The sequence below is a fragment of the Anabrus simplex genome, chromosome 6 (genome assembly GCF_040414725.1).
Source record: "Anabrus simplex isolate iqAnaSimp1 chromosome 6, ASM4041472v1, whole genome shotgun sequence".
NCBI classification, from domain to species: domain Eukaryota; kingdom Metazoa; phylum Arthropoda; class Insecta; order Orthoptera; family Tettigoniidae; genus Anabrus; species Anabrus simplex.
Window position 1 is genome coordinate 232,582,792 of NC_090270.1, and position 27,768 is coordinate 232,610,559.

Consider the following 27,768-nt stretch of genomic DNA (forward strand, 5'->3'; position numbering starts at 1 on the left):
TACGTTAATGACAGATGTAAAACAGTGTATCATTACAATGTGCAGATATCCGATAAATAATTGATGCAGCGTTATCATATTTGTAGTGGTTTTATCCCGTTGTTTGATTAAATGATGTGTTATCTATGGCCTTAACAGTTTGCTATTTTTAAAATACTGTATATTTTTTGTTAGGTGTGGTGTATGATTCAAAAAAACCTGTTACATTCACAAAACTTTGGTTACATTTACAGTAAAGAAATATCGCCACAGCAATGACATTATCGGGTTTAAAAAAACAGATTTCAAAAAATATTGTACGAAATTTACTTGGTTCTTTTCATCCAAGTGTTAGTATAATTTTGTCCCAAGTAGCAATTTTGTGCCCAAGAAACGAACATGTTAACGTGATCAACCGACAGGCTCTGAATAGTTTGGTAGGTGACCAAATAACATACCTTAGCAATGACTACGCAGAGTGCGATGATGTTAATGACGCTGGCCTAATAAAATTGGTTTGTGCAACGGAACGATATTGACTGTACTGAAGCTATACAAAAATGTGTTCATGCAGACATTCCGACGGGCTCAGCTTCAGGATGAAAGAGTTTTATTCCAAGAACATATTTAGCACTTATTAATCCTGGCTTACCATTCGCTCTTGAATGGAGGTAATTTCCTCTAAATTTATTCGTCTCTGACACAATGAACAAGTCACAAATACAAATTTTAAAGTTGCAATAAATATTTTCCCTTCGGTGGTTTGGACAGCTATGTGTACCTTTCTCAAGAATACGCAGATCCATAGATATGAGAGTAAAAATCCCAGCTACAGGTACACTAGTATGGTTTGTAAGGAAATACTGTACTATAATACCTAGTCTGATTTTATTTAGATGCCATACAAAGTCTGGAAAGTGCACATTTTCTTCGTAAGATATATTAAACGACCGCCTCTGTGGTGTAGTGGTTAGCGTGATTAGCTGCCACCCCCGGAGGTCCGGGTTCGATTCCCGGCTCTGCCACGAAATTTGAAAAGTGGTACGAGGGCTGGAACGGGGTCCACTCAGCCTCGATAGGTCAACTGAGTAGAGGTGGGTTCGATTCCCACCTCAGCCATCCTGGAAGTGGTTTTCCGTGGTTTCCCACTTCTCCTCAAGGCGAATGCCGGGATGGTACCTAACTTAAGGCCACGGCCGCTTCCTTCCCTCTTCCTTGCCTATCCCTTCCAAACTTCCCATCCCTCCACAAGGCCCCTGTTCAGCATAGCAGGTGGGGCCGCCTGGGCGAGGTACTGGTCATACTCCCCAGTTGTATCCCCCGACCAAGAGTCTGAAGCTCCAGGACACTGCCCTTGAGGCGGTAGAGGTGGGATCCCTCGCTAAGTCCGAGGGAAAAACCGAACCTGGAGGGTAAACAGATGATGATGATGAAGATATATTAAAACTTTTCAAATTCCAATTATTTGCTACATAGCAATTTCGACTGTCGAAGAAATGCTTACGTACTAATTACGAAATAATTATATTAGTAAATAATAAGTTATTATGTTTCATTCATTTGATATAAAACTCTCTATAGATATTTTCTCATCCAGAAAGTGTTGAGTGACGTAGTGGTAGTAGTAGTAGCAGTCGTGGTAGGTGACAATAAGGGATGACCTCAAGTGAATTTCAAATTGAAAGCGTGGGTTGGCAACCACGAGACTTTCAACCGATTCTTCTATCATTTTCACTTAACTGCGCAAGGGTTGTCACTTTGCTTCCTCGCCTAACCTCCCTTGGTCAACACTCGTTCTCTTCCGACCTCGAAATTTTTGGGTTTGCAAGATCTAGAGGGTCTTTAATTTTAACGCCCTTTGTGATCCTTGTCTTTTTCTTGTCTAGACATTCAATGTTCGACGTGCTGGACCTCTTGATTTGGTCCGCTGGTTAATATTAACAGCGGATGTTGGTCCAGTCATACTGCTTCACAAAACAAAAATCACTGACTCGATGAAGATGCTAGTTCCTGTACGTCGCACCGACACATTTAGGTCTTATGGCGACGATGGGACAGGAAAGGCCTAGGAATGGGAAGGAAGCGGCCGTGGCCTTAATTAAGGTACAGCTCCAGCATTTTCCTGGTGTGAAAATGGGAAACCACATAAAACCATTTTCAGGGCTGCCGACAGTGGGGTTCGAACCCACTATCTCCCGGATGCGAGCTCACAGCTGCGCGCTCCTAACGACACAGCTAACTCGCCCGGTCTCTATGAAGATGTTTGAGGTGGCCACCAATGGTTGATGTCCAACACACTGTTAGGGACTTTCTTGTTACCCCCTCTCCTTACAGTGACGTCATGCGTTATTCCCTCTTCTCGGAAACAATGGGACTAGAAAATTACTTTTTTGTTGCAGAATTTGCGTGCGTCATAAATTCCCCGGCCATATTGGTAAACGTAATGACGTTAGATGGCGATGGGATACAGCAGTATAAATCAAGCACCGAGTGTGTTTGTTCTCAGTGATTAGACCCCTTGGCCTATCGATCAGGCAATGACTATGATTATCGTACGGAGAGTCAGTCACCCAGTGTATACCCTTAGGAGAGAAGTACAAATAATGACTTGTATATTCAACATAGCCTCGCAAAAATCATATTGAAACTACAGTGAATAACAAGCTTGAATCAAACATAGTTCATAGAAATTTGCATGTACTGACCCTCTAATTATGTTCTTGTCTCACCGAGATCGGCAACTGCAGTCGCTTAAATGCAGTCATTATCCAGTATTCGTTGGATAGGGGGTTCGAACCCCACTGTCGGCAGTCCTGAAGATGGTTTTCCGTGGTTTCCCATTTTCATACCGGGCAAATGCTGTTGCTCTACCTTAATTAAGGCTACATTTTCTGACCACTCCTGGCCCTTTCCCGTCCTATTGTAACCATAAGACCTAACTGTGCCAGTGAGACGTAAACAACTTGTAAAAAGAAAAGAAAAAGATGTTCTTTTGTCCCATTTTAAAACCCATATTTCATTCAAAAATAAATAAAACATGGCAAATTATGCAACGATAAACAATATAGAAATGAATGGTATGAAGCATGGAAAATGAAAATCTTTATACATCACTCGAAGTAACAGACAACAGTTAGATCAATCTCGAGAAGATAGCTCTTGATTAAATTAAATACATGGTTAATACAATCGTTTCTGTGATATCAGACAGTTGCTTGCTAGGCTTCACCTCCTGATATCAGTTCAATACACTCATAAACGTTTAGACGGAACTGAATGGCTCAGATGGTATTTTGCTGACTTCACGTAATGGGTCATCCAATTATCTTGGAAAAGGAGCAGCGAATGGAATTGACTAAGAATACAGCTGACAAGGGGACATTCCCTACTCGTCACCACCGATTTCGTTCAAATGTATCGAACATGCAGGGCTTGGCTAGAAATGAAAGTACCCAACGTGGGAACTCCAGATGGCCAAGCGTATAGAAAATAAAAATAAAAATGTTGACGACGCCCACTCACCATATAACTCACGTTCGTGAGCACGCTGAGCAGTAGTTGGCGTACTGGTAAGAGCTTGGACTAGTAATTCGATGGTCGTGGGTTCGACTCGCCATGTGGAGAATATTTTTCATATTATTCATTTATTTTAATTTATTTTACTTTTGCAAAAGGCACACTGAACGGTCAGCGTACTGGCCTTCGGTTCAGAGGGTCCCGGGTTCGATTCCCGGCTGGGTCGGGGATTTTAACCCTAATTGGTTAATTCCAATGGCACGGAGGCTGGGTGTATGTGTTGTCTTCATCATCATTTCATCCTCATCACGACGCGCAGGTCGCCTACGGGAGTCAAATAGAAAGACATGCACCTGGCGAGCCGAACCCGTCCTGGGATATCCCGGCACTAAAAGCCATACGTGATTTTTTTAATGAGCGCACAGCTGTAGAAAATTTGGAGTTGCGAACTTTCCCGACGTGTTCAAACAGAAATTCTTCTTTCTTCTCCTTTATTGGCTATCTCCCCTCCTTGGGGAATTTGTCATAAATGTGATTAGTCGTTTCGCTGTAGGATTCGTTTCGACCTGACAAGTAAAGGTTGTTCATGGCGGCAGATTCTTGGTGCAGGTAGACAATGACAATGAAATCCCAATTTTTTTTACCTTTTCTATGGCTTTTGCGTATAAATCCATAAAATGAATTATTCACCTCATTTCGTAATTGGAAAAAGAATAATATAAAATTTGACAGGAAAAATAGTCTCTACACGGGGAGTCGAACCCACGACCATCTAATTACCAGTACTAGCTCTTACCGCTAAGCTAACAACTGCCCAGCTTTCGTAGTAACTTAAGTGGCTAATACGGTGCAAGAGCAGCGTCAACATTTTTACTTTTATTTCCTGTACATCCGCCTCTGTGGTGTAGTGGTTAGCGTGATTAGCTGCCACCCCCGGAGGCCCGGGTTCGATTCCCGGCTCTGCCACGAAAATTTGAAAAGTGGTATGAGGGCTGGAACGGGGTCCACTCAGCCTCGGGAGGTCAACTGAGTAGAGGTGGGTTCGATTCCCACCTCAGCCATCCTGGAAGTGGTTTTCCGTGGTTTCCCACTTCTCCTCCAGGCGAATGCCGGGATGGTACCTACAATAAGGCCACGGCCGCTTCCTTCCCTCTTCCTTGCCTATCCCTTCCAATCTTCCCATCCCTCCACAAGGCCCCTGTTCAGCATAGCAGGTGAGGGCGCCTGGGCGAGGTACTGGTCATACTCCCCAGTTGTATCCCCCGACCAAGAGTCTGAAGCTCCAGGACACTGCCTTTGAGGCGGTAGAGGTGGGATCCCTCGCTAAGTCCGAGGGAAAAACTGAACCTGGAGGGTAAACAGATGATGATGATGATGATGATGATTTCCTATACGCTTGGCCGTCTGGAGTTCCCATTTCGGGTAATTTCATTTCTAGCCAAGCCTTGAATGTTCTACAAAGTTGAGCGAAATCGGTGGTGACGAGTAGGGAATGCCCCCTTGTGAGTGGGAAAAACCTGCGGGGACTACGAGTTGTGGCTTTGTCTCGCAACAGAAGATGCTAGAAATGGCCTCATCTGAAGAAATGAAAAACTGAGGATCACTGACTCCACGTCACTCAAAAACCACCGGCAGACCTCAACACGTGCAAAACAGTAAATGTGTAAGGATGCAGATGCAGGTCAGTTTTGAAAATGTTTCGGCACGACGATCGCTTAATTCCCACTTGCTCGCTTAAGTGCGGCCAGTATCCAGTAATCGGAAGATAATGGGTTCGAACCCCATTGTCAGCAGCCTTGAAAATGGTTTTCCGTGGTTTCCCATTTTCACACCAGGCAAATGCTGGGGTTGTACCTTAATTAAGGCCACGATCGCTTCCTTCCCGTACCTACGCCTTTCCTATCCCATCGTCGCCATAAGACCTATCTGTGTCGGTGCGGCGTAAAGCGAACAGCAAGAAAAAAAATAAGGAATATTCGTCGTAATACGTTTCAGGCTTTCCATCACTGGAGAAATGTTTTCTGGTGTACGAACTCTTTTCGGATAGTTACGATTTTTATTCCCCAAAGAGCCCGTTTCACGCCATTTTGACGCTAAGTTTTGTATTGCAGTCTTTTCTGGAGGTTTCACCACAAAACTTCCAGTCTTTAATTTTTGCGCAAAGAGTCCCGTACATGTTTTCCACAAATAGTGTTTCGCATAACATTCGACAATGAACACGTTGCAGTTGCTCACAATCTTGTAACTTATTTATCACTCTATAGAGAATAACATCATCCGCAAAAAGCCTTACCTCCGATTCCACTCCTTTACTCATATCATTTATAAGAAAACATAAAGGTCCGATAACACTGCCCTGAGGAACTCCCCTCTCAACTATTACAGGGTCAGACAAAACTTCACCTACTCTAACTCTCTGAGATCTATTTTCTAGAAATATAGCAACCCAATCAGTCACTCTTTTGTCTAGTCCAATTGCACTCATTTTTGCCAGTAGTCTCCCATGATTAACCCTATCAAATGCTTTAGACAGGTCAATCGCGATACAGTACATTTGACCTCCAGAATCCAAGATATCTGCTATATCTTGCTGGAATCCTACAAGTTGAGCTTCAGTGGAATAATCTTTCCTAAAACCGAATTGGCTTCTATCGAACCAGTTATTAATTTCACAAACATGTCTAATATAATCAGAAAGAATGCCTTCCCAAAGCTTACATACAATGCATGTCAAACTTACTGGCCTGTAATTTTCAGCTCTATGTCTATCACCCTTTCCTTTATACACAGGGGCTACTATAGCAACTCTCCATTCATCTGGTATAGCTCCTCCGACCAAACAATAATCAAATAAGTACTTCAGATATGGTACTATATCCCAACCCATTGTCTTTAGTATATCCCCAGAAATCTGATCAATTATAGCCGCTTTTCTAGTTTTCAACTTTTGTATCTTATTGTAAATGTCATTGTTATCATATGTAAACTTTATTACTTCTTTGGCCTTAGTCTCCTCCTCTATCTCGACATTATCAAACCACCAATCTTTACATACTGCTGACTGAATACTTCTGCCTTTTGAAGATCTTCACATACACACTCCCCTTGTTCATTAATTATTCCTGGAATGTCCTTCTTGGAACCTGTTTCTGCCTTAAAATACCTATACATACCCTTCCATTTTTCACTAAAATTTGTATGACTGCCAATTATGCTTGCCATCATGTTATCCTTAGCTGCCTTCTTTGCTAGATTCAATTTTCTAGTAAGTTTCTTCAATTTCTCCTTACTTCCACAGCCATTTCTAACTCTATTTCTTTCCAGTCTGCACCTCCTTCTTAGTCTCTTTATTTCTCTATTATAATAAGGCGGGTCTTTACCATTTCTTACCACCCTTAAAGGTACAAACCTGTTTTCGCATTCCTCAACAATTTCTTTAAACCCATCCCAGAGTCTGTTTACTTTTTTATTTACCGTTTTCCACCGATCATAGTTACTTTTTAGAAACTGCCTCATGATTGCATTATCAGCCATATGGTACTGCCTAACAGTCCTACTTTTAAGACCTTCCTTCCTATCACATTTATTTTTAACTACCACAAAAACAGCTTCATGATCACTAATACCATCTATTACTTCAGTTTCCCTATAGAGCCCATCTGGTTTTATCAGCACCACATCCAGGATATTTTTCCCCTCTGGTTGGTTCCATCACTTTCTGAATCAGCTGTCCTTCCCATATTAACTTATTTGCCATTTGTTGGTCATGCTTCCTGTCGTTCGCATTTCCTTCCCAATTTACATCTGGCAAATTCAGATCTCCCGCTACAATCACATTTCTTTCCATGTCGTTTCCCACATAGCTGACTATCCTATCAAATAATTCCGAATCCGCGTCAGTGCTACCCTTTCCCGATCTGTATACTCCAAATATATCAAGTTGCTTATTATCTTTAGAAATGAGCCTTACACCTAGAATTCCATGTGTCTCATCTTTAACTTTTTCGTAGCTTACAAATTCTTCTTTCACCAGAATGAACACTCCCCCTCCCACCATTCGTATCATATCTCTACGATACACACTCCAGTGCCGTGAGAAAATTTCTGCATCCATCATATCATTTCTCAGCCATAATTCAACTCCTATTACAATATCTGCTAAATATATATCTATTAAATTACTTAATTCTATTCCTTTCTTTACAATACTTCCACAGTTCAACACTAACAATTTTATGTCATCCCTGCTTGTTTTCCAGTTCCCTGTTCCCTTCTCACCGCTCCCTAGGCCATCCCGTTTCCCTGAATGTACCTCCCTATTACCCTTCCAAACAAATTTCCTAACTTATATGTACCACTGTGGTTTAAATGAAGGCCATCTGAGCGCAGATCCCTATCTCCTACCCACCCATTAGGATCTAGAAATTTCACTCCCAGTTTCCCACATACCCACTCCATAGTCTCATTTAAATCCCCAATCACCCTCCAGTCAGTATCCCTCCTACACAGTATTCCACTAATAACAATCTCCGCTTTCTTAAACTTCACCCGTGCTGCATTTACCAGATCCCACACATCTCCAACTATGTTGGAGATGTGTGGAGATGTTCTTCTGTTCATTAGCAAGGGTCATTTCTACGTCAGTTTTATGAATGTTTTTTGGGCCAGTTTTATTTCCCCCACCCTGTAGCTTATGTTTCTAAATCGAGCTTGATACGACTTTATTTATCTTACTGGTGTTATACAGTCTGGTGACATTATCAGTTAACCTATTATTAACACCGATTATTTTAGTTAATCGAGGTTGGAACAACTCGTGTAAACACATAATTAATTAATAAAAACACTTCACTAATTAGTGGCTATTTATAAAATTCTCTTGTACTAACAGCGGGTCTTCCGCTGGCAGCCTTTACCTTCCTTAATCTTTATTGACAGGTTTCACTTTGCACTTCACACAGCAGCTTCATTTATCCAGGTGCGAACGTATTTCCGTTGCATATCACAACACAAGATTGCTGTACACTTGACACGACTCCGGAAAAGAACGATAGCTCACACAATCAACCCATGTGACTGCTCCACCCACTGAACTACTCAGAACACAGCACTCGACAAGCCAGACCCGACAGCTCAACTACGATCCAACACTACTTCCTTTATATACCTGGTGTTGACGTTCTAGTCACTTCTGGACCGAGCTCGAGAGCTGCAGTCGCTTAAGTGCGGCCAGTATCCAGTAATCGGGAGATAGTGGGTTCGATTCCCACAGTCGGAAGCCCTGAAGATGGTTTTCCGTGGTTTCCCATTTCAAACCAGGCAAATGCCGGGGCTGTACCTTAATTATGGCCACGGCCGCTTCCTTCCAATTCCTAGGCCTTCCCTATCCCATAGTCGCCGTAAGACATATCTGTGTCGGCGCGACGTAAAGCAAATAGCAAAAAAAGTCTCTTCTGGTTCAGGCGAGAACAGGGAAGTTCTATTTGCGCTTTCCAGAGAATCCACCGGGACACCAGACTAAAAGCACAATGGAGAGAGAGACCGTCACACGCCCTCAGGCCAGCCGCGAACTCCTAGGCTAACTCACTCACCCGTTCCACGAAATGCTGAACGGAACTTTCAGAACGGTGGAAGTCGCATGATCACTAAGTAGTGGAAATACACAAGTTAGTAGCATTTTGATGATACTCCTCAAGGGATGGTTTATACCACTCTGCCGATGAGTTGTAAAATGTCGATGTCCGAATACAAAATGATGGGTTAAAGCCTAGAAATGTTAGTACGAGGGTGGAAACCTTATGTTCGAACTCGGCATCGTACGGAGTCGGTGGGTAACAAGATCTCTGGTGAAATATTCAACGTTAAAGCTCAGGAATAGGTTGCCCAATAGAGTTTTGGTTTCTCCGTCATGTGCTAAAATACATCTAAATTGACAAATAAATAACCAAAATAGCGTCCATTCAAAAAGGCTGCGTGTGGAAATTAAGGACATTACACTAGTCAACATGGTTTTGATAACATGGATTAATTTAACCAATTTTATACAAATTGTATGTGATGATAACGAATTCGACATTGAATGAGCTTCATCACGACATTTCTTTTCAGAAAATCATTCTTTCCGCTCAGAGATCTGTACCAAATAAGTGAAAATTAAGTCCGGTTCATTTTTCCAACGTGAATAGTTTTACACAATCTCTGCAAGTTATATTCGATTTCTAATCAATTACCCGAGAATTGGCCATTGTAAGACTGAAATGTTCAAGACAAATTCTACGGAGTCGATTGTATTTTATATGAGGAATAACTAGGTGTGGATATAGAAAAATTCAATTTATCAAACAGTTTATAAAGAAAATACAATTATGACTTCTTATTCTTTGCCTTGTGGTTATCTGCTGTGGCAGAAATAGAAATAAATAAATAAACATTACAGACAATGCAACAAAGGATAATTACTTTTATTTTAGGTCTGAAGTGGGCTATGAACAAAATAAAAATTGGGTGCCACAGGTGAAGTTATCAGAGTACTTGACAGTGAAACCCAACCCGAAAGTCATCTGCAATATTGTTTTATCAACACACAGGGCTAATCAAAGAAAACTGAAATTGACATATTTTTAAATTCTGATCTCCCTTTAACCACAAAATCCGTGCGAAATTCTTCCGAACTCCTCTACCTCTTCTTCCACCAAGCAGGGAAAATTCGGCCATTTCCGAGTCATCAGAATCTTGAGAAAATTCTTCAACTTTACTGAACACAACCGTCTTTTTTCCCGAATGTTGTAATTTGCAACTTCATCTACTAATGTCGTTCCATGCCATCTCTCCGTTGATAGCTCGGAAAATACCGTTTAGTCGAGCAGCTCGTCTCCTTAACTCGAAGTCTTCCCAGTCCAAAGATTGTTACATTTGGTTAACAGTACTCGTTTATCGGAATAACGCTGAACAAATCGTGCTGCTTTCATTCGTATCAATTCCAGTTCTGGAATCAATTAACGTTTGTGAGGAAACCATACACTGGAACCATACTGTAAATGGGGTCTTACCAGTGACGTATATGCCTTTCCACCCTTAATACAACCCTTTAATAGCCTAAAACACTTTTCAAGAGATCTATAAACCTTTCTACAACCTTTTTAATGTGGATACCCCAATTAAGACATATCCTTATATTAACACCTAGATACTTACAGCAGGCGCTCCGTCAAAAGAGTATTTCAGCTGTGGAGACTTATTCTCTCGATGAAACTTGCAATTGGACCTTTCACGTCATTTACCATCATACCATTGTCTGCCAGCCATCTCACGATTTCATCCACTCCTTTTCGCAGTTGGCCATAATCCCGGAACTCATTTATTACTGTATGCAGTATTACCTAATCCGTAAAAATCCTTATCCGAGATTACATTTTTTTATTCAAATCATAAAATTTCAATAACGTTGCCTTGCGAAATCCCCTTCAAAATCATTACTGCACTTATTGTAGTTACTCAGAAATGATCAAAAAGTGAGGTGCCACATGTCACTGAAGATCCACTTCTTACATTAATATTTGGACCTACCATACCAAGGAATCTTCTTACTCCACGGCTGTGGAACTTCTTTGATGCACTTCACCCTGTCAGGGTGAGTCAGAAATGATGTGCCCAAGAAAACTCGTACGTATCGAACACAACGAGATTTTACTGGGGTTAACCGTGAAACCGTGCCTTCTGAAGCGGCTAAGCACTTTACGTAGATGATCAAGATATTCACCGAAATAACGGGAATAAAGGACCAAATCGTCAAGGTACGTAAACACGTAGGAGAATTTTAGGTCCACGAAGACTGAATAGAGAATGCGGCTGAGTATTTATCCTCCAATCGAAATACCCATAGGAATTTTGTTGAACTCAAAAAGTCCAAAAGGAGTAGTGAATGCTGTGTAAGATCCAGACTGTTGGTGTAGGGGTGTTTGATAGCAGGTGGAATTCAAATGTTATATAGTGAAAAATTTAGCTCCGTTAAAATGTTGGAAGGCCGTCTCAATGGTAGCAGAATTGCGTGGTCTCGACCAGGGTATCCTACCGGAAAATTAATTTGGATTCAGTCAAATAGGGTTCCCCGCCCACTTCGCATTGTTTGTTTCCTTTGTGTTAGGGGTTGTTCCTGGTATAAGATTAAGACATTAGACTGATTATCTATGGTAAAACTGTGTATATTCAATCTGCCTTTCTTTCACTACTATTTCGTGAAAATCGAGGTGTGTTTTTATATTTGAAGAGGAGAGATAGAGAAAATGATAGGAATGCTACTGATGAGAGTGAAGCTTTTCACGTAGAAATGTCCGTAAAAGAACTGTCTAAACAAGCTGGAGTTAGTGACAGGAGACTCGTTGACCGGGTCTGGAGTTAGTGGTCTCCAGACAATAATTTAGAAACAAGGATAAACAGGGATGTCAATAGGGGTAGGCAGATCACGTTTTCTGTCATAAGCCCTATGATGTCGTCTCCCATCGAGTCTAGCTTTACCTATGTAAGCCCAGATCTCAATTATGTACCTAAATGGGGACTAAAATTCTCTGGAGAAGAAAGGTATTGTTCCTTTACTCAAGTCTTAGAAAGGACAGCTGACATGTAAACTACCAGGTGGCTCTCCAAAATCTGGTTAAGATTTGATACATGCAGCAGATCATCACAATGAATAGCAGATTTTCTGGAACAGGCTTGGTTCCCTCCTAATACGGATTCCCCTGTGGGTGAGGGGCAGTAAAATAAATTTACGGTTTTCTCTGTAGTTATTAACAGGCGACTATAAGGAGAAATTTCCAAGGGCTGTCAAATTGGAAGTGTGTCTTGGAGATCACAAGCCTCCTAACTGATTCTGACACTGCTTCTATTTGCCTTTGCTAGGTTCTTCACTTTCAACATTTCTGTCCTAGATCCAGTGTTCAGTTCTTGTTCTCTTTCGATTCCAATTGCATTTGTGGACTGGAAAAGCTAAAGGAGTCAAATATCAACAAGTATCAAAATCAACAAGTTTAAATATACGGTAACCAACGAACTTTTTCATTTTTGAAATATACAACATTTTTTTAATATAACAGGAAGTTTTATTGTCTTGACATAAGTTGTCATTATTTCGTCTCAATACATCTGAAGAGAGAATAACCATACATATATTTCAAAATGAGGAAAGGAACTACATGCTCGATGCTTTATTTTCATTTACTTGGGTCAGCTTGATGTTTACTCAAGCACTCATTTTGCAGTGAAAGTCTTTATTTTCATCGTAAGTGAAGTCATTCACAGACCACGGGTACACCTTATCCTCTGAAAGTTGAGCGATATCTTATAAGGATTCTGTTTTCGTTTATATAATGCTTTCTACCGTTATACCCCTCTTGAAGGCATGACAAGTTTCTCACTTGGTAAATTCGCTGAAGCAAAGCAAAGCAAAGTCACCTCCGTACAGGCCATGCAGGCCCTTGGAGGAGTGGAAGGTAAAGGCTTCCACCATTCGTAACCTCGGCACGTGATGGGGTACAGTAGTTAGCTCTACGCCCGGCCACCTTTGCCCCCAGGAATTAACCTGGTACTCATTTTTGGTGTAGGCTGAGTGAACCTCAGGGCCATATGCCCCTCCGGAAGTGGGTATCTCGTTTCTTAAATTTTACGACTTCCTGACGGGGATTCGAACCCACGTCCTTCCGGAAGAACCGAGCACAACTCTAGTGCCTCGGCCAGGCAGCCCCTAAATTCGCTGAAGACTTACCGTATTTAAATATAATGGGACCATTTTTACATTTTGTAACCCTCAGACCTGATCATTTTTAAATATTCAACTTGGAAGTATTTATGGTGTTTTCTTTTGTTCTTTCAGCTATTCTAAAGTCAAAAAAGTTTCCATGCATATCAAAAGTATGGAATACGTTTGGATGTCTTCCGATAGTTTTTAGCTCCTTTCCATTTTCCAATACCTTTCCATTTTTTCTGATTTTATGTTGATTGTCTCTAGAAGATTTAGGTTTGTTTCTATTTATAAATGCAAGAAAGTTTCCGTTATTTACCTCCATATTCAATGCAGCGAAATACAGAATATATTATCAAAAAGTGGAGCTGACACTTGGCTCTATTAACTTTGCAAGAGGTGCAGGTACATACACCCAGTGCTATATACCGTACAAACTATTTGGAAGGACGAAGACACATAGACCCAATACCTGGCGATTGGCCTTGGCTTCTTCAGTCACACACAACTACTTCTTCTTCAGTTTTGGCAATTATATCCAATAGGGATTTTTTTCATTCTGCAGCTGAGTTACAAAGCCAAAGGGTCTTTAAAGTTTATGCCCTTCGTGACCCTTCTTATTTTCCGATCCCTTCCAATTCCTTCTCTGATTAGTACTACGAGTTGTACTTCCTATTAAAACAATACCCAGCTCGATAGCTGCACTTACTTAAGTGCGGTCAGTATTCGGGAGATAATGGGTTCGAAGCCCACTGTCGGCAGCCCTAAAGATGGTTTCCCGAGGTTCCTCACCTTCACACCAGGCAAATGCTGAGGCTGTACCTTAATTAAAGCCATGACCGCTTCCTTCCCACTCCTAGCCCTTTCCTGTCAGTGCGAAGTAAAGCATCTTGTAAAAAAAATTAAAACAATAAACTCAACCACCACCACCACCAACATGGTAGTATAAATACAGAAGAGTCCACGGCGAACTTGGTCAATTGCCCACTGTCTATGGGGGGGGGGGGAAATTCTGTAATAACTGTATTCTTTCTCATCACGACAATGCTCCTTATTATAATGCAAGATCGGTGCAAAAATGGTTTTTAAAAGTAAGGTTGGAATACGCAAAGTATAGATCTTAATTCCATAGAATACTTTTGAGAAATAAGACGCCGACTTCACTCTAGACCACTGCTTGACTAGAGTTCCTTAGGGCTACCATCTTGCAGAATTGTCCATGCCACGTAGGTCCTTCCTGGCTGAGAAAATTATGTCGTAAAAGTAAATGGTGGTCCCAACTTGCAATAATTTCCAATACCAGGATGTGTGTCACAGGGTAAGCCGATTACAGTTTCGATCAAATATCCAGATACTTTTTACCAGAGACTGAAAAAGATTGCAATATGGTAGTTGTGATTATTGTATTCAGAGTTATCAACAATCCCGGCTTAACTCTACTGAGTTGCGGCCCTTACAGGAACGAACATATCAGCAAAACACAAGGATGGGCAAGAATAGCGTGGAAATGGAAGACTCCCTCGGCCTCTCTAACGTGCAGGTCGGAAGATAGCAAACGTTTACCAGTGGAGCTCGCGTAGGGGTGTTAAAAATTTAGGATTCTGGCAAAAGTACGGGAGTAAATATTATCGGACTCTTGATCGCAAGCCCTTTTAGTTACCCTCCCTTTATCTCCTCTTACAACAGGTATACGATATTGTGCACATATTCTACACCCTCATGGAGTAGAGTTGCAACCACTGAATGTTTCGACAATTCAAGACGAATGAATGTACAATATTTCACGTTAATAACTCCCGGTATATATATTGCATTAATATTAATTTATGCCCATTAACACAAACACTGTTCACGTTATGTGAATACTGTGTTGATCTCTGATGAATCATTTGCTTCGTTTGAGCCTTATGAAAATGAAAAACCACAGCCCGTTTCCAGTCATTCGACCGGGTCAGGAATGGAATGAATCCCCCATCTAGCGGCGAGGATAGGAATTGTGCCGGCTGCCGAAGACTGTCACACTCCTCTAGGTTGTTTGAGCCTTATACTTTACATTAATCCACATCTGGTATCGTACATCTATCAGAGGGCTGCCAAACTTTCTTCGAGACTATGCTGAATTTATATTTATATGGAAAAAGGGTACGCACCTTGTGATAAGGAAATTTTGTACTAAAACGGATTTTTTATATCGAAATCTAATTATATGTTTTGAGTTTTCCAATACTTCATTGTGTTTCTCTTACCAATCCTAGGTTGTTTATAAAGGTCTAACATAGCAGAGAAATTATCATAGAAGGCTTCATTTCTAGGTTTTCGAAGAAAAAATAGGAAGACCCCTCTTTTGGAGCTTCATTTTAGTAGTTTGGAATTTTCTTCTGGACTTATACATGCTTAAGAATAAATTTCATGGGACTGAAAAAATATTTTTAAAGGAAATGTGTTCAATAAACAAAAACAAAACAAAAATTCACACTTCACACAAGCAATTCAATGTTGAAAGTTATAAACTATGAATTTTAGGTAAATAAAATATAATAAAGTATGAGAATATATTCTTTATTTCTTCCTAAAAATTGCAATACTTTTCTTAATCATCGTCATCCGGTCAATTAGATTACCAGTGTACCTTTTACTACCACTACGAGCGCTGATGTGAGTCAACACATTGTTTCACTTAAGCACCACTACGAGCGCTAATGTGAGTCAATGCGGAGTTTCACTTAAGCCCTTATAACTATATTCGGTGTGGACATTCTTCAAAAATCGAGAAAATCCTGAGGGTATTGAACCAAGGAAACACATTGCAGGAAGAATTATGTAAATAAGTTAATTCACCTAGGATCTGAATCAAAAAGAAGACGAGACTTTGTCCTTGTGGCAGCCTCCGCATGGGGGAAGTTGTAATAATAAAAACGAGCGATTTTAGGCTGATTTTCCGGAACTGCATTTAGGGCGAAAGTGATTTTCAAAATTTGTTTCTTTTATTAATTTCATAGATCTGCCCAAGACGCACAACTCGAAACCTTTCTGGGCCCTTTAGACTTCCAATTTTCGGCATAATTGAGAACATTACTTAATTTTACGTTTTTCGTAGTATGGGAATCCCTACTTAGTCTGCTATGAATTGTTTTAAATATTTCTCTTAAATTACAAAAATATATAATACCAGGTGATGGTTGACTGAACACGTGGACTGCTGATCAGTGGTAGTGATCGTGATTACTATTTCAAAGAGCAGCACAGCTAATCAATTTCACCCTTTTAGCTACAGCCGGAAGGCAAACAGAAAAAGGTATCAGAAATAAAAAGCGAGAACACGATGGATATGAAAATGAAATACTCCCTTACATCTCGGAAATGCAATGCCATTGGATTCGCTTCTTACGATATTAGTAATCTATATATTTAAAAAAATTATGAAAATTAAACAGTCCGGCCATTCTATCCAGTCGGCATCCTTCATTCTTTTTTTAACTGAAAGGTATTCACGCACAGATTTGTCACCAGGTACTATACATTACTTTACTTCCGCCTTCCTCAAATTATTTGACTTTTTCAATTTTTTGTCTCTTTTTAAACAATCATATATTTGGTTCCAATTGAGTTATGGAGTTCGTTTTGGCTTAAGAACACCCAGTGGATCACGTTCTTTCATTTCAGCTCTTAAGTATTTAAATAGGTTGATTCTGAGAAAAGTTATGAGTGCACATTCAATTTGACGTCTCATTTCTTCAACTTCTTTTCACATTGAAGCAATCATATCTTTCGTTCTAATTAAGGTACGCAGTATATTTTTGTCTACAAACACTCGGTGAATCAAGCGCTTTCTTTTGAGATAATAACTACTTAAATTGATAGATTCTGAGAGAAGTTATGAGTACATTTGTCTCAATGACGAAGATCCTTGAAGGACTTTTTAACAGTTCGGAGTGTAGTGTTGTTCCAAGGAACGTTTAATTCAATTTCTTTGTGTGATGTATTTTCAAGTGTTTTTTGACATACTATTACATTCTATTACCACAGCAGATCATGTGCTTTATTTCATAAACTCGAAATTTTGCAAATACATGCCTGAGGATAGTAACGAACACCACCATACTTTGTACATTGCGGGCGGAGCCAGCAGCAAACTGCTAGTGATATTTAATTTAAAAGTGAAAGCCTCCGTGGCTCAGGCGACAGCACGCCCGCCTCTCACCGCTGGGTTTCGTGGTTCAAATCCCGGTCACTCCATGTGAGATTTGTGCTGGACAAAGCGGAGGTTGTACAGGTTTTCCTCCGGATACTCCGGTTTTCCCTGTCATATTTCATTCCAGAAACACTCTCCACTATCATTTCATGTCATCTGTCAGTCATTAATCATTGCCCCCAGAGGAGTGTGACAGGCTTCGGCAGCCGGCACCATTCCTATCCTCGCCGCAAGATAGGGGCTTCATTCATTCCATCCCTGACCCAGTCGCTGACTGGAAAACAGGTTTTAGGTTTTAATTTAATTTAAGAAGTTCCAGATCAAGATCGTAGACTCGTTCAGGACCTTAGTGGCACAGCGAAATCGATTCGTTTGGATCACGAATACTTCTTCAAAGTAAATCAATAAATCTTGCCAGTAATTTACCCGTTATATTGTCCAGATTTTAATCAGGAGATAAACAGTTTCGTAAATCTATAGCTTACTGTATTTGCTTGTTTGTTTACAGTTGTATGATCATGGAAAGTGTATTCCTTGTGCCTGTTTGGCGCTTCGCTGCTTCCTTGATGATCACTGAATTACGTGGAGAGATTTTGTTTCTTTGTCCTTCTTCTCTGCATCAACGACACACTGCCTACAGTCAATGTAAGCCAAGGCCCCCTCCCTTAAAGCCCGTATCCATTCGAACGTAGCGCTATTAGCACAGGGGGCGCAGGCCTGGTTGTCATGGTTACGGGCAAGACGCCAACAGCTGCTGCTGCCGGCGCTTGGCGAGGAAGTCAGTGTGTGTGAAGTGGTGATGCCCACAACAAGGTCGCACACGATGCCCCCCGGTCGCAGTCATACTGAACTCCAGTCATTATATTTCGCGACTGAGTTCATAATCAGCATACATCTCTAGGTTCCCATTGTGACAGCTGACGTTCACTGTGGTTTTGCTATATACAGTGTCGATACGTGTGTGTTTTGTTTGCGGTAAAGTGGTCATTGTGAATAACATTGTGATGATGGAGTGATTTATATTTCACGAGATGATCCACATTCAAGGGCCTGCTGATCTATTGAAGAGTAGAACATCATAACTGAGGTACGTGCGAACTCTTCTTCCTCTATTTTTAACTATTTCTGGGGTCGGCACTTAATGGGTGCCCTTCCTAACATGAAACCTATGTGGAGGCAAGCTTTCACTATTGTGTGTTTCTATAGTGGTCAGTAGTGTGGCATGTTGTACGTAGATGAAGAGGAGTGTTTTTTTTTTTTTTTTTGCTAGGGGCTTTACGTCGCACCGACACAGATAGGTCATATGGCGACGATGGGGTAGGAAAGGCCTAGGAGTTGGAAGGAAGCGGCCGTGGCCTTAATTAAGGTACAGCCCCAGCATTTGCCTGGTGTGAAAACGGGAAATCACGGAAAACCATCTTCAGGACTGCCGATAGTGGGATTCGAACCTACTATCTCCCGGATGCAAGCTCACAGCCGCGCGCCTCTATGCGCACGGCCAGCTCTCCCGGTATGAAGAGAAGTGTATCAAGACGAACCTAGATACCTAGTCCCCAAGCCAAATGAATTAACCAGACAAATTAAAATTCCTGATCTGGCCAGAAATCGAACTCGGGGCCTTCTGAACTCAAGCCTAGTACACTGACCATTCAACCAAGAACCCAGACTGAGTGTGAATTGATAAGTTCAAATAATATACCATTCATATCTTTATCTAACCAAATGCGTTATCCACAGCTGGATGCTGACAAACAATACATTGGCCCCAGCTAAGCCAGAGTCATCCTGAGCCAGAGTTTACTTACGGTAGGTTGGTCAGTGCCGTTCCGTAAGTAGGGTACCCATCCAAGTGTTAACCATGCCCATTATTGCTTTGCTTCGGATATATCACCAAACTTGATTGCTATGCTGTTGGCCTACGGGCTATAAAATCACGAATATTATCTTCGTAAATACTAATCGAGAATTTCTTCCTTCCGGCTATCTAATTTATTTTAGCTTAGACCATGATATACAGTGTCGATAGATGTGTGTTTTGTTTGCCGTAAAATGGTCATTGTGAATTAAAATTGTGATGATGGAGTTATTTATGTTTCACGAAATGATCTAGATTCAGGAGGCTGCTGATATCATAACATGATCCTCGATACTTTTATGACTGCTTCTTCTAACTTATGAAGTACACCCAGTTTTCACTCCCGTGCAGCGAAGTTGGTCTGATGTAAAGATCGCTTCGTCAGTTTAGCTGTAAACCACTGCGTTATCAGAATTTTTACTTGTAATTTGTGACGGTGAGATATGTATTAATAATAAAAGCATACGTCTTCATTATCGGCCGTTAGGCCTTTCAGCGTTCAGTCTGCAAACCTCTGTCAATTTACTATACTCCTTCACCATTCTCTACTCGTAACTATGTCGGTGGCGTCCTTCGGTTCCATACCTCTTACCTTTAAATCGTTAGAAGCCCAGTCTAATATAACGTACTGCTTCACCATGTGTTCGTGTTCCTAATACTTATTGATTTATATTGAGGATTTTGTCTGAATATTTCTCTTTTTCTTTTTTGAGCCTACAGCTACAGATTTAGAAACACTAGTGTCGAGACCTCTTTCTTGAAAACAATTTAAGGCAAGTTTAGTCATTTCAGCTGCTGCTCCCACGCTGTTACCGACAATACCGTGTAATATGTCAAACTTATAATCATCATACCAGATCGCCATCGTCAAAGTCGTCATTATCATCATCATTGTCATCGTCGTTGTCATACACCACTGATCCCCAGGAGGTGGAATTCTTATCAGTTGTTTTGCTACTATCCTGCTGGGACGCGCGAAGAATGCTCCATCCCGCGGTGAACGTATCCGCGGTAGTGCACCACTGCGACACTATGTGACCAGTCCACGAATGTAATGACTGTAGATATACTACTGTATACAGAGTGTAACAATAAAGCACGGCCAAACTTTCAGAACACATCTCTCACACGTAGAAGAAAAATATATTATAAGTACATGGGTTCGATATCGCTTCATTTCCTTGTTAGAACTCGTTTTCTACTACTCTACGTAGAACATTAATCATGGAGAACACACAGGAAAAAATCTCCCAGCTTATCGTATGAAACTCTTTCCTACGTGAAATGTCAAGAATGCCCTCCGTTAGGATTGATACCCGCCGTCGAACTGAATCCTAGATGCGCTGGAGTATTGCGTATGTGGTTTGCGTCACGTAGCTGTCAACTTGCATTTGGAAGATGGTGGGTTCGAATCTCACTGTGCCGGGCTGAGTGGCTCAGATGGTTGAGGCGCTGGCCTTCTGACCCCAACGTGGCAGCTTCGATCTTAGCTCAGACCGGTGGTATTTGAAGGAAAATGAAACGGCGTATGGCATTTAGTTCAAGTAGTGTCCGAAGATATGTTCGGCTCGCCAGGTGCAGGTCTTTTGATTTGAATCCCGTAGGTGACCTGCGCATCATGGTCAAGATAAAATGATGATGAACACGACACATACACCCAGCCCCCGTGACAGTGTTTTTTTTTTTTTTTTTTTTTTTGCTAGGGGCTTTACGTCGCACCGACACAGATAGGTCTTATGGCGACGATGGGATAGGAAAGGCCTAGGAGTTGGAAGGAAGCGACCGTGGCCTTATTTCAGGTACAGCCCCAGCATTTGCCTGATGTGAAAATGTGAAACCACGGAAAACCATTTTCAGGGCTGCCGATAGTGGGATTCGAACCTACTATCTCCCGGATGCAAGCTCACAGCCGCGCGCCTCTACGCGCACGGCCAACTCGCCCGGTGCACAGGGCAATTAATCAATGATGGTTAATATTCCCGACCCTGCCGGGAATCGAACCCGGGACCTCTGTGACCAAAGGCCAGTACGATAACCATTTAGCCATGGAGCCGGATGGTATTTGAAGGTACTCAAATACGTCAGCTTCTTGTCGGCAGATTTACTGGCACGTAGAAGAACTCTTGAGAAACTAAATTCCGGCACCTCGGCGTCTCCGAAAACCGTAAAAGTAGTTTGTGGGACGTGAAGCCAAAAATAATCTCACTGTAACCAGCTCTGAAGATCGTTTTCCATGGTTTCCCCATTTTAACCCTAGGCTGTACCTTGATTAAAGTCACGGTCGCTTCCATACCATTGCTAACTCTTTCCTATGGCATCGTCGCCACAAGGCCTGTCTGCATCGGTGTGACGTAAAGCAAATTGTTAGAAAAATAAAACTTACGTCAAGGTTGATGAAATGAAATGAAGTATGGCTTTTAGTGCCGGGATACCCCAGGACGGGTTTGGCTCGCCAGGTGCAGGTCTTTCTATTTGAGTCCCGTAGGCAACCTGCGCGTCGTGATGAGGATGAAATGATGATGAAGACAACACATACACCCAGCCCCCGTGCCATTGGAATTAACCAATTAAGGTTAAAATCCCCGACCCAGCCGGGAATCGAACCCGGGACCCTCCGAACCGAAGGCCAGTGCGCTGACCGTTCAGCCAACGACTCGGATGTCAAGTTTGATGACAGTGTGGTTTGGTATTTAGTTGGTTGGCTGGTTCTTGGGTGTGTCTAATTTGAATCACCGACCAAGTCTATTATAAGTTTACTCCACTAATTAACTATACAAGTGATGGGAAAATATACTTTAAATTAGTTTGCTCTTAATTTGGTTGTAAATAAACCGCCAGGAGAGATGTTCTCATCTCGTCAGAAGCTCCTGAAGTAATCATAATAAGTGTCCCCTCAACTACCAGCGGCGTTGTTGAAGGGCAAAAGAAATACTATTTATTTATTATTGAGCTTCTATATTTTTTAAACTTTAAAGTGACTCTGACTGAGACACTAATGGTAGCTCCATATCCTACGTTGCTGGCTGTTGACTGCAGCTAATCCTCTCTATTCAAACACTCTGCCTGAAAACCGCGACACACTCTCCAGCCGTGTAAAGTTCCCAGTCAAGTATCTGTGCAAGGGCATGCCATTCCCTCCCAATTATTAGCACGAGCTCTTATGGACGGCATTTTAAATACACAAAACCACTCTGCATGAAAAAGCAGAATATAAGCTGTCGAATGTCTGTGCGCACTACATAGCTCACTATACAGACGTTAATTTACAGTAGCCTATGCTTACAGAGACGTAACTGTTGTTAATAATAATAATAATAATAATAATAATAATAATAATAATAATAATAATAATAATAATAACAATAATAGCAGTCCACCTGTTTGGTGTATAGGTTAGTGTGATTAGCTGCCACCCACGGAGCGATTCCCGGCTCTGCCACGAAATTTGAATCGTGGTTCGGGGGCTGGAACAGTGTCCACTCAGCCTCGGGAGGTCAACTGAATAGAGGAGGGTTCGATTCCCACCACAGCCATCCTCGAAGTGATTTTCCGTGGTTTCACACTTCTCTTCCAGGCAAATACCGGGATAGTACCTAGCTTACGGTCACGGCCGCTTCCTTCCCTCTTCCTTGTCTATACCTTCCCATCTTCCCCCACAAGGCCCCTGTACAGCATAGCAGGTGAGGCCACCTGTGTTGTGCTCCTCCCCATTTGTATCCCCCGACGCGATGTCTCACGCTCCAGGACACTGCCCTTGAGCGGGTAGAGGTGGGATCCCTCGCTGAGTCCGAGGGTAAAACCAACCATGGAGGGTAAGCGGATTAAGAAAGAAAGAAGGAAAGAATGATAAAAAATAATTAAACTCGAGTTAGTGGAGATGATGTGGCTCATTTCAAGTACACCACCAATGCAGGCGAGCTGCAAGTACCACTTAAGGTAGAATACGTATATTCGATTAACCGGCTTGGTCAAAGGCGACACTCGAACAGTCGTATAGGGTTTGCGTGTACTCAGCCGTGTTCAAATCATTGTGAAGTACAACTTCAGAGCAAGCCTGTGTTACATGTTCCTTTTATCTGTTTATGCATTTTGAACACAATAAGGGCAAATAATAGTCCTACATTCGAATAAAATAATATTCTTGTCTAGTCCTAGGTTCCGTTTCCTGATACGTGGTCGGGGATGAGGTGGGACGAAATTATATGACATGTTTTTACGGTCGTATGGTTTTTCTGGCGAGGTTAGCTAATTAATATTAAAGGACTCAAAGCAAAGCAAAGTCACCTCCGTACAGGCCATGAAGGCCCTTGGAGGAGTGTAAGGTAAAGGCTTCCACCATTGTTAACCTCGGCGCATGATGGAGTAGAGTGGTTAGCTTTACGCCCGGCCACCTTTGCCCCCAGGAATTAACCTGGTACTCATTTTTGGTGTAGGCTGAGTGAACCTCAGGGCCATATGCACCTGCGGAAGTGGAAATTTCGTTTCTTAAATTTTACGACTTCCTGACGAGGATTCGAACCCACGTCCTTTCTGGCGAACCGAGCACGCCTTTACCGCCTCGGCCAGGCAGTCCCAGATTAAATGACTGAGGCTGAATGAAATTAGGTAAGAAGGTAAGAAAGCTGTAGCCTATGAATAAGAATTGTTCCGGTAGCCTATTTGCCTGGAAGTGATATTATAAACTCATAGAAAACCATTCTCAGGACAGCCGACGGCGGGGCTCGAACACGCTCGTAAAATGTGCGTTCACTCCGCTGTATTAGAATCAAATAGTAATAGTATATTCACATTATAAAGACTTATGTAATATTAGGGGTCTACGAGGACAATAACATCCCTTGGTAGTTGAAAGCAGGGTCTATGTAAGCTATGACTCAGAAACATAAACCCTGCGAAGAGCGGAAATGATGAAACTCAAGGCCTTTGAGATGTGGTGCTGACGTAGACTATTAATAATACCTTGGGCTGATAGAGTCACTAACGAGAGAATGTGGCACGTACTTTGGTTGAAACCTTGGATAAAAAAGAAATAGCTTATTTTGTCAATTGCTTCTTCATTCTGACTGGTGCACCACCCTGTTTGAAGGGAAAATGGAAAGTAGAAGGACCAAACGAAGACCTATGGTGCAATTTATCGACAACATTAAATGCAAGCATACCTATTGCCACTCGAAGCTGCTGGCCAAATATCGGAAATCTTTGGAAGACATGAAAGTTTCCCACCAGCCTTAGGGTTGAGGACTAAAAATAAGAAGATATGCGAGGGTTGATTCAGAAGTCATGGCAACGGTTTTTTATTTTCCGAAAATGTGCTAACGCTAAACTTGTAATGTACTGTATACATTTGTAAGTTAAGTTCGTTACATGAACTTTATAATGCTGACAACAGACTGGGTAGCGGTGCATCATTCTTGCCATGTTCACTCGTATGATGTTAGCGGGGCGTAATAGAAGTAAAAAAATGTCGTTTGGCTTTTAGTGCAGGGAGTGTCCGAGGACAAGTTCGGCTCGCCAGATGCAGGTCTTTTGATTTGACTCCCGTAGGCGACCTGCACGTCGTGATGAGGATTAAATGATGATGAAGACAACCCATACATACACCCATCCCCCGTGCCAGCGAAATTAACCAATTATGGTTAAAATTCCCGACCCTGTCGGGAATCGAACCCGGGACCCCTGTTGCCAAATGCCAGCACGCTAACCATTTAGCCATGGAGCCGGACGTAATAGAAGTAATCAATGTCGAGCATAGTTTATACATCTCAGTCCATGTGACTTCGATCTTATTCCCTAATGGAGGTAGACACTGCGTAGGAAAAGCTTTGCGAAAAACACAAAAAGCATCGTACGAGCACTTAGACCTGAGGTGGTTGTGCACATTAACCAATCTCGTTCAGCAGTGGTATTCTCCGTCTTCCTCATAGATCGAAACGAACCACAGACAACCTAGGAGATTACTTTGTAGGATGTTAAACATCTTGTACAATACACTACGTACAAATGATTGTATGCAGGTTATATGAGAATAAAAAATAAATCAATGTTTTTCAAAATGTATGTCCACCCTCTTACCTTACTAAAGATTCATTCATCCTTATCCTATGTGGTGTAACCTTGAAAAAGTCCTTATTGTACACTTTCAAGTGTTCTTGGTACACTTCCTGGTCTTAAAATTAGTTTCCCTGCAAAATGCATGTAAGCATTTCCTTCGTACTTCTAACAGTATTCCAGAAAGAAAAGATGCTTTTCTGTACTTTACCTTCAATGTATCTCTTAAGCGCGAAATGTAGCGAAAGAAAATGTGAACCAAGTCAGAAGAAAACGTACACCTGGGACCTTTAGAAAAAAAATAAGCTGCCTGAACCGTTAGTACGATTAAACAATGGAGCAGAGGAATTTTCATCGTAATTATAATAATTTCCAAGAAAATAATGTTTTACGGTGTTTTAGCGTAGGTCTATAATTTTAAGGGTTGGACTGTGATGTCCTTACGTTGAACGAATACCATAAGCCATAAGCAGCGAAAGCTGCACTGTTTAATTTGGTAATTGTCACAAACATTCGTGTTCTCACCCTCTTTATTTTATTTTTTTACAGTAACCAAGTACAAACCATATACAACTGACGCCACCTCGAATTGAGAACCTACACTAGCGCCGCGTGTGAGTCTGTCTTATTTCAAATGCCTTTGATTGGCAAAGATTGAACAAATGACAAAAGAAAAGTAGAAACCCGCTGGGTCGGCCATCATACCATGGCGTTCCACCGCAAAATACTGCACTAATATAACAGAAATCGTTTAAACTTTCGTTCAGTCACATCCCTCCTAATTCTTAACATTTTCCAAGTTGTTGTGACAAATTTTAGCGATATGTCTTGGAAACACACTGTTCTTTAGGAAACCGTTTTGCACTATATCTATATTCAGACCAATTATCCGATATATATTCCAATAATAAAACCTTAATACTCATCATGAATAAATTTCCCTTTGAATTTCTAACTAAGCACGTACGTATTAAAAATGGCTTCATTGCGTTAATGTTGCTGTCATATTGGTTTTCTCTCCATTGGAAGATCCTTTAAGATTTAGGGAAAACCACAGAGACAGTCTTTCTTAGGATAGAAGAAGGCAGGTGGAGAGTGAGTATCTGCCATTATAATGGGAACTGCCCAACTCGATTGTGACTGGCAGTAGGCAAGAAGGCCTGCCATCGTAATGATAACACGCCAAGTCGGTTATGACTGGTGATAGACAAGAGGCCTGCCATTACGATGAAAACCCCCTAACTCGGTCTTCAAGTGAGAAACGACGCACGGCGACCTCAACGTCATGTCTATCAAGTAACGCTAAGAGCTATGCAATTGAATAAAATCTTACTCACAACGTGTACACTACTTGACGAAGAATTATGTATATAATGTAGCGACGCACGGATACATCAGCTAGTTAATAATACTTCATTGCTAGGAAAACGTGAACAGTAGATGGGCGATACTTTCTGTGTAGGTTGTTTCACCGCATACCACATAAGTGGCTGCAGAAATGTGGTTATTTCGTTGTGAATAATTAATACTTAATCGTGCTTGAAGGAATGAATGAGATTAAAATTAAGTCAGTCTCGAGTGTTGAGCGTGACAGTGGGGTGCTTTTACGTAAAACGTTAGAACTAAACCCCTAATCTTCATAACCGAAAATGTGTAAACTTACAACTCTTTACCATAATGCATGACAAATCATACCGCAAATAAAATATACCGTATGCAGCTTTCTACAATCATCGGTTGAGGAGATATTGAATTTTTAATTTAAGGGTTGTTTTCATCGCCTCCCTAAGACGAGTGGTTTATAACACTCAGTTACTACAGTAACATAGATTATAGAACAAATTCTGCATGCATATAAGTATACTACGCAAATAACCGCGATGTTCCAAACTCCTAATAAACCAACAATTTAAAAAGTGTTCGTTAATGAAAGAGCATAAAACCTTCTATATCAGTAATGTATAGCAGCCATCTTCCCTAGATCCCTTGCGCCAGAAGCCTACGAGCTTTTGTAGGGAAAGGTGACCGTTTAGGTTAGGTTAACGCGTGGTCAGCGTGAGATTAAGCCTGCACTGCTAGCCAGCGGGTAAAGTTAAGCCCGCAGACATAGCCGCAGCTTCTCAACAAAGTAGCCCTTTAAAAATTACGACATAGTACATTGCCCTTCAGTGCTTGTCCGAAAGTAGGATAGGCTGGAACCGATATGCAATTTAGGTCACGTTCCCTTAGGTTAGCTCCAGTTAGTTGTGCTGTGAGGGTGGAGGAGATTGACCCAACTGTGAGTTTTCATTAGAGAATAGAAGTTGGAGGAATCAATGCTTATCTTTCGTGATAATGAAAATTTATGTTTTGCGTATCTGGATATATGTCGCCCAACATTTCTGTACATTTATTGCCCTTGCGATTGGAGCACTGGGACTGGAGTTACCTCTTCACTGTCCACAA